Here is an 11265-nt window from a genome sequence, read left to right as displayed (position 1 = left end):
CAGTTGGGGAATGACTGTATTTAAAAAAAAAATTTGATTCAGTTCAGATTGGCATATATTTGAGAAATGAGGCTTTTATCAGAGATACTTGTTGCGAAAATTTTCTTCCAGTTTTCTCTTTCCTTATAATTTGGATTACATTACCAAAACCTTTTTAATTTTATATAATCAAAATGATCTATTTTACGTTTTGTCATGCTCTCTATATCTTCTTTTGTCCTAAATTTTTCCTTTATCCACAAATCTGACAGATAAACTATTTCATGCTTTCTCAATTTCCTTATGGTATCACTCTTTATCTGTAAATCATACCCATTTTGACCTTATCTTGGTATATAGTGTGAGATGTTTTTCTGTACCTAGTTTCTGCCATATTGTTTTCCAGTTTTCCCAGATTTTGTCAGATAATGAGTTTTTGTCCAAAAGCTTGGGTCTTTGGGTTTATCATATACTAGATTACTAAGGTCATTTACTATAATGTAATTTGTATGTAATCTCTTCCACCAATCCAGGTTTCTATTTCTTAGTCAGTACCAGATTGTTTTGACAATTATTGCTTTATAATAGAGTTTGAAACCTTCTTTTGCATTTTGTCATTGATTCTCTTGTTATCCTTGAGTTTTTGTTTTTCCAAATGTTATTTTTTCTAGCTCTATAAGATAGTTTTTTGGTAGTTTGATTGGTATGGCACTGAACAAAGATTAATTTAGGTAGAATTGTCATTTTTATTATGTTGGCTCTGCCCACCCAGAAGTAATTGATATTTTTCCATTTGTTTAGATCAGGGCTTCTTAAACTTTTTCCACTCAAAACCCATTTTTTTTTGGCAGGGTTCCTTGGAGCTGCGTGGCTTGAGGTTATATGTAATGAAAACTGCTTTGTGTTCAGAAGCAAGGCTGCAGTGAAGTTGCAAAATACAACCTAGGCAAGCCCTGCCAGAAATACCTGGGATTCATTACGTTTTGTTTTTAATTAATTTTTGATCACTGCATGTTCAGAAACCTTGTACTGCTATCAAATTTTTCCCGACCCTATATGGGGTTTCAATCCACAGTTTTAGAAGTACTCCTTTGGATCTGACTTTATTTGTGTGGACAATGTTTTATAGTTGTGTTCATATAGTTCCTGGATTTGTCTTGGCAGGTAGACTCCCAAGTATTTTATATTGTCTACAGCTATTTTAAATGAAATTTCTCTTTCTATCTCTTACTATAGGACTTTGTTGGTAATATATAGAAATGCTGATGATTTATGTAAGTTTATTTTGTATCCTACAACTTTGCTAAAGTTGCTAATAATTTCAAGTAGTTTTTTTCTTATGACTCACCATTTCCTTTATTTGTACAAAATAGTGAATAATTATACCCTGACTGGGAAAAAGTGGTGGTTTAGGGTTTAAACAAGTCCTTCTGTCCTGAAGCATCTATTTTAAAGGCTTGGGACTAGCAGCTTTAGCCCCAGCATCTTTGGGTTTGTAATCCACAGGCTTGGAGTCAGTAGGCTTAGCAGCCTTGGAATCACTGGACTTTCTGGTCTTAGAATCAGACTTGACTGCCTTGGAATCAAACTTGGTGACCTTGGTGTCAGACTTGGTGGCCTTAGTGTCAGATTTGGTGGCTTTGGTCCAGATTTGGTAGCCTTGGGATCAGACTTACTGACATGGGTGGCAGATTTGGTGACTTTGGGGTCAGTGGGCTTGTCAGTCTTCAGGTCAGTGGATTTAGTAACTTTGGGGTCAGTGGGCTTGGTAGCCTTGGGGCCAGTTGTTCTGGCAACCAAAGAGTCAAGTTTTGTGATCCTGGGGCCTGGACATTTGATACCAACCCTAGGGCCTGAATACTTGGTGGCCATCTTGTGATCGGCACAGCAGGCATGGGCCTTGGGGATTTGTGCCTGAGGAGCTTGGTCTTGGAGGTTTTAGTGCTCAGGGCCTTGATGACCTCTACATGGGCCTTTATGGCTTTGGAGCTGTTGGCCTACATCTTCTTCAGCCCCTTCTTGTTGTGTTTCTTGGCAAAGCACATGTTTCTCAGAAATTTGGGGTTAACCCTTTTCAGAGACTCATATCTCTGTGACCTAGGTTTCTTGATACCATTTCTGTGCCATTTTCATGATTGGTTGTGGGTGGTAGTTCTTAGACTTGACCATCTTTACACTGCAGCCGGCACTAACAGGCTCTCCACCAACTAGAAGAGGTCAAAGCAATTTCAAGTAGTTTTTTCAGTTGATTCTCTATGCTTTTCTAAGTATAACTTCTTATCTGCAAAGAGTGATAGTTTTGTTTCCTCATTTCTTTAATTTTTTTCTTCCCTTATTGCTGTGGCTAACATTTCTATTACATTTGAGGTGATAATAGAGGTGGTAATGGGCATCCTTGCCTCACAACAGATTGTGTTGGGAAGGCTTCTAGTTTATCCCCGATATAGATGCCTGCTAATGATTTTAGATAAATATTACTTATCATTTTTATGTAAGCTCCATTTGTTGCTGTGCTCTCTAGTGTTTTGTTGTTTTTGCTTTTTTTTTTTTGAGAGGGCGATTGGGGTTAAGTGACTTGCCCAAGGTCACATGGCTAGTTTTTTTTTTTTTTTTACAACATCAGTCCTTTTACAACAAAGGAATTTGGTAGGACTCCTTCTTTGCCTATTTTCTCAAATAGTTTATGTAGAATTGGGATTGTTCTTTAAATGTTTGGTAGAATTTGCTTGTGAATTGATCTGGTCCTGGGAATTTTTTCTTAGAAAGTTCATTGATGGCTTCTTCAGTTTTTTTTTTTTTAACAAGATTGGGTTATTTAAGTATTTAATTTCTTCTTCTGTTAATCTGGGTAATTCATATTCTTGTAGATATTCATCCATTCCATTTAGTGTCAAATTTATTGGCATATAATTGAGCAAATAGCTCCTAAGAACTGTCTTAATTTCCTCTCCATTAGTGGTGAATTCATCTCTTTCATTTTTGATACTGGTAATTTGGTTTTCTTCTTTCCTTTTTAAAATCAGATTAACCATTGGTTTATCTATTCTATTTTTTTTCATAAAACCAACTTCTAGTTTTATTTATTAGTTCAATGATTTTCTTTCAATTTTAATAATCTCCCCTTTGATTTTTAGGATTTCCAATTTGGTGTTTAATTGGGGATTTAAAAAAATTTGTTCTTTTTCTAGTTTTCTTTTTCAGTTGCATGCCCAATTAATTGATCTGCTTTTTCTCTATTTTATTGATGTAAGCAAAAATATTTCCCCTAAGTACCACTCTGGCTGCATCCCATAAATTTTGGTATGTTGTCTCATTGTTGTCATTTCTTTAATGAAATTATCAATTGTTTCTATGATCTGTTCTGTCACTTATTTTTTCTAGAATTAGATCATCCAGTTTCCAATTATATTTTAATCTCTCTCCATTTCTGAATGTGATTTTTATTGCATTATCATTTGAAAAGGATTCAATTACTATTTTTGCTTTTCTGCATTTGGTTGTGAGGTTTTTATGTCATAATATATGGTCAATTTTTGAGTAGGTGCTATATACTGCTGAGAAAAAGGTATATTATACATAAGTTTTGTTTTAAGTGTCTGAGGCCGGATTTGAACTCAGGTCCTCCTGACTCCAGGGCTGGTGCTCTATTATTCACTGTGCCACCTAGCCACCCTGGTATATTCCTTTCTATTCCCATTTAATTTTCTCCAGAGAGCTATCATATCTAACTTACCAGAATGTTATTCACCTCCTTAACATCTTTTTTGTTTATTTTTTGGTTATATTTATCTAGTTCCAAGAGGGGAAAGTTGAGGTCTCCCCCCCTCAACTATTATAGTTTTATTATCTATTTCCCCCTGTAACTCATTCAACTTCTTCAAAAATTTCGATGCTATACCATTTGATGTATATATTTAGTATTGATATGACTTTGTTGTCTATGGTACCTTTTAGCAAGATATATTGTTTCCTTCCTTATCTCTTTTATTTGGATCTACTTTTGCTTTTGCTTTGTCTGTCTGAGAGCAAGATGACTACTCCTGCTTTCTTTCCTTCAGCTGAAACATAATAGATTCTGGTCCAGCCCCTTAACTTTACCATGTGTGGATCTCTCTGCTTCAAATGTGTTTCTTGTAAATAATGTATTGTAGGATTCTGGTTTTTAAACCATTCTACTATTTACTTCCATTTTTTGGGTGAGTTCATCCTATTCACATATAGTTATAACTAATTGTGTATTTCCCTCCATGTTATTTTTCCCTTGTTATTCCCACCCCCTTTTGCCCCTTTCACCCTTTCCCTTCTCAAAAGTGTTGTATTTCTGATCACCGCCTTCCTTATCCCCATCCCTGTTTATTTCCTTTGAGGGTAAGATAGATTTCTGTATCCAACTGAGTGTGTATGTTATTCCCTCTTTGAGCCAATTTAGATGAGAGTTAGGTTTAATGTTTGCCTGACCACACCCCCCCCATCTTCTTCCTCTCTATTCTAACATCTCTTTCATGCCTTTTTTATGTGTGATAATTTACCCTATTCAACCTCCCCTCCCCCCCACTTCTTTCAGTGCAATATTCTTTCTTACCCCTTTATTTTTGGGGGGAGGGGGAAATCATCCCATCAAAGTCACCTTATATCCACACCCTATGTCTATATATACTCCTAATTGTTCTTATAATAATAAAATTCTTAAAAGTTACAAATATCATCTTGCCATATGGAAATATAACCAGTTTAAATTTATTGAATTTCTTATATTTTATTTCTTGGTTTGTGTGTGTGTGTGTGTGTTTTAAACACTTTTATGTTTTCCTTGAGTCTTGTATTTGGATGTCAAATTTTTTTATTCAGCTCTGGTCTTTTAATTAGGACTACTTGAAAGCCCTCTATTTTGCTAAATGTCCATTTTGCTCCTGAAAGATTATATTCAATTTTGCTGGATAGGTGATTCTTGGTTTTAATCCTAACTCCTTTGCCTCCTGGTATATCATATTCCAAGCTCTCTGGTTCTTTAATTTGGAAGCTCCATGATATTTTAATTTTTTGTTTGGGCTGCTTGCAGTACTTTCTCCTTGATCTGTGAACTCTGGAATTTGGCTATGATGTTCCTGGGAATTTTCAATTTAAATCCCTTTCTGGTGATTGATGGAGTCTTTATATGTCTATTTTGCCCTCTCATTCTAATATATCACGGCAGTTTTCTTTGATAATTTCTTGAAAGACGTTGTCCAGGCCTTTTTTTTTTAAAATCATGGCTTTCAAATAGTTCAAAATTTTTATATTATCTCTCCTGGATCTATTTTCTAGATCAGTTGTCTTTCCAATAAGAAATTTCACATTTATTCATATATTTATTTGATTTTTGGAGGGCAGTTGGGGTTAAGTGACTTGCTCAAGGTCACACAGCTAGTTTTTGTGTTAAGTGTCTTTAGCTGGATTTGAACTCTGGGCCTCCTGACTCCAGGGTTGGTGCTCTATTCACTGCACAACCTAGCCACCCTTTTTTTTCCTTTTTAAACTTTTGTTTTATAGTACTTTGATATCTCATAGAATCATTAACTTCTGCTTGCTCAATTCTAATTTTTTTTTTTTTTTTTAGCAATCGGGTTAAGTAACTTGCTCAAGGTTACACAGCCAGTTATTTCTGGGTGTGGTGCTGAGTGTCTGAGCCCGGGATTTGATCTCCAGGTCGTCCCAACACTGGAGCCGGTGCTCTTACTCGCTGAGCCACCTGGCTGCCCCTAAGCAATTGGGGTTAAGTAACTTGCTCAAGGTTACACGGCCAGGTGTTTCTGGGTGGATGCTAAGTTACTGAGCCTGGGATTCGATCTCCAGGTCTTCTCAACACTGGAGCCGGTGCTCTTACTCGCTGTGCTACCTGGCCGCCCCTCAATTCTAATTTTTAAGGCATTATTTCTTCTTCAATCATTCTTTTCTTTTTTAAAAATTATTTTTAGGTTTCAACATTTACCTTTATAGGATTTTGAGTTCTAAAATTTCCCCCCTCTTCCCTCCCCATAATGACATACAATCTGATATAGGCTATACATGTACAATCATATTAAACATATTTCCATATGAGTCATGTTGTGAAAGAAGAATCAAAAGGGAAACCCCATGAGAAAGAAAAAACAAGAAAAAATAGTATGCTTCAATCTGCATTTAGACTCCATAGTTCTTTCTCTGGATGTGGATAGCATTTTCCATCATGAGACTAGGAATTATTTTCTTCAATGAGATTTTGTACTTCCTTTTCCATTTGGCCAATTCTATTTTCCAAGGCATTCTTTTCCTCTGTAAAAATTTTTCTGTCTTTTCTCATGCTACTATTTTTTCATGATTCTCTTGCATTACTCTCATTTATTTATTTATATTTCTCTAACTTGCTTTTTTTTTTTTTGCCTTTTGGAGGGCAATTGGGGTTAAGTAACTTGCCCAAGGTTACATGGCTAGTTTTTTTTTGTGTGGGTGTTAAGTGACTGAGGCCAGAACCGAACTTGGATCCCGCTGATTCCAGGGCCTGCGCTTTACTCAATGTGCCACCTAGCCACCTCCTACTAACTTTCTTTTTAAAAGCCTTTTTAACATCTTCCAGGAATTCTTCTTTTTGGGCCTGAGACCAAATTACATTTTTGAGGCTTCACATGTAGCCATTTTGATACTATTGTTGTCTTCTAAGTTTATGCTTTAATCCTCCTTGTCACCATAGTAACTTTATAGTGTCAAGTTCTTTTGTTGCTGTTGGTTTTTTTTGCTCATTTTCCTGCCTTTTTTGTGACTTAGCATTTTTCTGTGAGATTTTTGGCTCTGGTCCTGCATTGCCCAAGTTTTTCTTTTGGTTGGGGCTCAGGGACTTATTGCTGGCTTTCACTGGGCTTCAGGGTTCAGCTGCTTGCTTTCACTGGAGGGTAGGTTATCTTTCTAACTTATACTAGGTCAGGTGAGACATGGAGACTTCCTTTTGGCCTCTGCTGGTTGTGAAATTTAGCTGTTTGCCTGCCCCAGGGGTGGGTTGCTATTTTAACTGTCTGGTGACTGGATGCAGAAGAGGGATCTTGTTTCTGTTCTGCTCCAGAAGTGGGTCCCTGCTGCTTGGTTGCTATGGAAACAGAACCTCTTGCTAATGGGCACCCAGGGAGGTGCTTCATTAATGGTCTGTAATGGGGGTGAGGCCTCACTGGTGACTTGTGTTGAGGGTGAGGTTGCTGGGGTGGGGCCTTGCAGTGCTGCACAGACTTCTCACTTGCCTAGGGAACTGCTGGTTTGGAGGAGGGCAGGACCCCTCTAGTGGATTGCTCCAGGCTTGGAGGTCTGCTTTAGGCCTCCTGCTCTGAGGTTGGCTGCCACTGCTGCTACTGCTGTTGTATCTCACTCCCTTCCCACTTCAGTGAGACAGACCTTTCCTGCCATGTTGGTAAGCTGCTTCCCTGCTCCTAGATCAATTCCAATGCAGTTTTCTAGTTGTTTAGAGAATTTAGGAGGGCTTCACAAAGGGTTCCTTCCTTACTCTGCCATCTTGGTACTGGCAGTTCCTCTAATTTTTAAATTTTCAATATAAATGACACAAACATCCAAAAGTTGCTGCTATAATGAAGGATGGCTTATAGGTTCTCCTTGGAGGGGGAAATAAAGGATTTTTCAGAATTGGCTTTTATCATTCATCCAAAGACAGCGAGAAACATGATTTCATGGACCATTTATTCAGTTTTTATTGCAGTGCTTAGTATTTACAGGACTAGCATGAAAATAACTGCAACTTACGTAACAGCATCTGTTGTAGAGGAAGAAGAGGAAAAGGAATCTTACTTCTTGGTAGACTAGAAGAGGGAAAATGTCAGTGAAGTTTTATGATGACAGATTTTATCAAGGACAGGAAAGGTACTACAACTGGGTTAATTCCAGGTGTGCTTATTGAGGTAAAAATAACATTGAAAGGAACAAAGATTAGAAAAGTAGGTAGAACTAGATCAAGTATATGCAGATGAGGTCCATACTCAAAGCATCACAATTTTGAGAGCACTGAGAGATCAATTTTAAAAGTATCTCAAAGAAAGGCAAGATAGTATAAAACACATGGGAAAAAAATCCCCCGTTATTACTCTCCAAAAAAAGTGACTAAGAAAGCATCAATACCCACCTAAATGCCTATTTTTCCATCTCTGGAAAATTTTTATGAGAATATGCCCAAGGCCATCCACCTAAGGTTATTTGAAGGGAACAGGCAGTATTTTATGTGATATTCCACGGTAGATTATATCCTTAACATCATGGAATTGCGCAAAAGATGTAAAAAATACAAAGTCCTACTGTACTTATAAAGTACAGGAAAATACCTTAAAAACTTTCCTCTTACAAGCTGTATCCTATACATAAATCATAATTATATAAGATTCTTTGAGAAACCTGATATCAGGTCAGACATAAAACAAGGAAACTGCTTGCTAGCCAAAGATCTGCCATCACTGTAACTGAGCAGACCCAGTACCAAGTTCTAGTCTCCTCATAGCTGATGAGGTATTCTCGATTTCTCCATCTGAAGATCACACTGCACTAACTGTATCAAGCCCTAGTACACTGCAGAGCCTCCTTGTTGATATCTGTAATCAAAAGAACTGACCAACCATCCCTACAAGAAAAATACTATAATACGCAATTGGATAGACAATTTATGGAGTTTGTCAGTGTACATAATCTTGGCCAAAGGTTATGCCAAGATTTGAACAATATTACTTTTTTTTTTTTTTTTTTGCTTTTTGGAGGGCAATTGGGGTTAAGTGACTTGCCCAGGTTCACACGGCTAGTTTTTGTGTTAAGTGTCTGAGGCTTCATTTGAACTCAGGTCCTCCTGACTCCAGGGCCAGTGCTCTATTCACTGTGCCACCTAGCCACCCCAACAATACTACTTTTGGGAAATTCCATATTTATCTTGTGATCACAAACTATTACATGAAATAAAGGCCCATTTTTTTTCTTAATACCAGTATTCTACCTGTGTTGTATGACTGCAAGTCATGGAACACTATTGTTTTCTAAGGGTTGAAACGGAGTACCACACAAAAGGCAAAAGAGTTGCTTGTTGGACATGAGCAGGCTACAATACATTCTAAACAAGGAATTAAAAAGAAGCATAATCAAAGAAGTCAACAAAGCAAGTGATTCAAAACATGATGCACAACTTAGAGAAAGCAAGGAATAATGTGTGTTCCACTGGTATTTTTGTAGCATCAAAAGAAACTGAGAAAGATATTAAGCATGTTTTGTGGATCCCTTGTGGCAAAATGAGAGGTCATAGACAATAATCACACAGGATGGGCAGTCATGGATGTATTGCAGTCCATTTCATTGACCGGAAAAAAATTTGAGATTATAGAATTACTGACAATCATTACAAGAGTATGTGTCAATTTACTCATAATGTTAACAGGTAAGCAAGTTCAATGATTAGAAAGAGCTACATGAACATTTCATCACATTACATACTCATGCAAATGAAACTTCCTGTGATTTTTCAAGAAAATTGTCAAGTTTTGCTGTAACCAAAAAATGTATTATTTGCCTGTGTTTCAGATAACATTCTTTTGTGGGTTTATTTAAAAAGTAAGATTCATAAAATTTTACTGTTGTTGTCTATTTTAAGTTGATTAATTATGGGCAATTAAGGGATTAACATCTCAGGCTGGCAAATTATAAGTAATTTTGACCCATAAGTAGGTGACAGCTGTTTACATGTCCTTCAGGCAAAGCTGCTTCTGTGTAGCTAAGCATATGTATTCCATGTTCTACTAAAATTTACCTTCAGTCTCATCAGGATGTCTACACCATAAGCATTTAAGTCCTTTGAGAGGAGGGACTGTCTAACTTTTGTCTTTTTATTCTCAGTTCTTTGCAGTGTATGGCAAATGGTAAGGACTCAATAAATGCTTATTCTTAAGAGCTATGCCAATAGAGTATGAACTCTGGCAGGTTGGAAGTGTTTCTCAAAATTAGACTTCAAAGGTAGGCCAGAAACTACTTTTTTGCTGAGGACTAGCTTCACTAAGTTCAGGGAAACTTGTCCCCCATTTGGCTGTATGCTGATATACTATTAACATTATAATTTACATATATTACATATTTATATATTCATCATACACATAATATATATTATACACACATATACAGGTGCACCATAGCAACTCTTGAAAAATATCTACCAAATTGTGGAGGGACTGGAATATGTCAATAGAGAGAATGCTCTGACAAATAAATAACAATTCCCTGAAGTATTATAACCACTGCCTATAAAAACTATTTTTTTTTTTTTGCTTTTTGGAGGGCAATTGGGGTTAAGCAACTTGCCCAAGGTTACACAGGTAGTTTGTTTTTTATTTTTTGTGTGTGTGTGGGTGTTGTGTTTGAGGCTGGAACCAAACTCTGGTCCAGCGCTTTACTCACTGTGCCACCTAGCCACCCCTAAACACATTATTTTCCATGGATAAACCATAGCAATTGCAAATACCTGGGATGCTAATAATTTTAGAATGTTGGCCTCTTCTATTTCCTCCCTATAAAAGCCTGGGAGATTTGATGAATATAGCACATGCTGATTTTTCCTTTCATTCAATATAAACCACATTTTTCATATTCCATTAAGGAATTCTGCCAGTCCCTTTCCCAACATGGTGGAAATTTTTTGATGAAATTCAAAATATGATAATTATAATGAAATACAATGCTTTTGTAATGCAGGTCTACTAAGAAAAGGGAAATTCTTTTTTTTTTTTCCAAAAGCTTTATTAACTTCTGGTTTACATCATTCATTTCTGCCAGATTTTGAGTTACAAATTTTTTCCCCATTTTCCCCCTATCCACCACTCCAAAATAGTGGTTCCACAGGATATCCCCTCCTCCAATCTGCTCTCTTCCTTATCTTCTCCCATACTCCCTTCGACTTTTCCAGTAGGGCATGGTCGATCTCTATGCCTCCATGCCTGTATATCTTATTTCCCAATTACATGTAAAATAGTATTAATAACTGTATTTATGTATTTTTAAACATTTGATTTTAAAACTTTGAATTCCAGATTCATTCCCTTCCTCCCTTGTCACCCACCTTTACTGGGAAGATAAGCAATTCAGTATAGGCTGTACATGTGTAGCTATGCAAAACATTACCACAGTAGATATATTGTAAAAAACTGATTATATTTCCCTCCCTTCTATCCCACCTCCCACTTGTTCTATTCTTCACTTTGATCCTGTCCCTTTTCAAAAGTGGGTGCTTCCAATTTCCCTCCCCCCAAGCCTGCC

General features: G+C 36.8%; 1 protein-coding gene and 1 pseudogene across 1 annotated transcript in view; both read right to left on the bottom strand.

The window, feature by feature from the left end:
* Window positions 1-11265, bottom strand: part of SLC30A6 (solute carrier family 30 member 6) — a 388867-nt gene that overhangs the window by 56082 nt on the left and 321520 nt on the right. The gene's annotated exons all lie outside the window — the stretch shown is intronic.
* On the bottom strand, window positions 1424-10923 carry LOC138148994 (large ribosomal subunit protein eL29 pseudogene; annotated as a pseudogene).

This window comes from Petaurus breviceps, unplaced genomic scaffold, assembly GCF_028583685.1.
Source record: "Petaurus breviceps papuanus isolate PSGF00001 unplaced genomic scaffold, PetGlider_PUasm1.0 90845, whole genome shotgun sequence".
NCBI classification, from domain to species: domain Eukaryota; kingdom Metazoa; phylum Chordata; class Mammalia; order Diprotodontia; family Petauridae; genus Petaurus; species Petaurus breviceps.
This window is presented reverse-complemented; position numbering and strand designations above follow the sequence as displayed.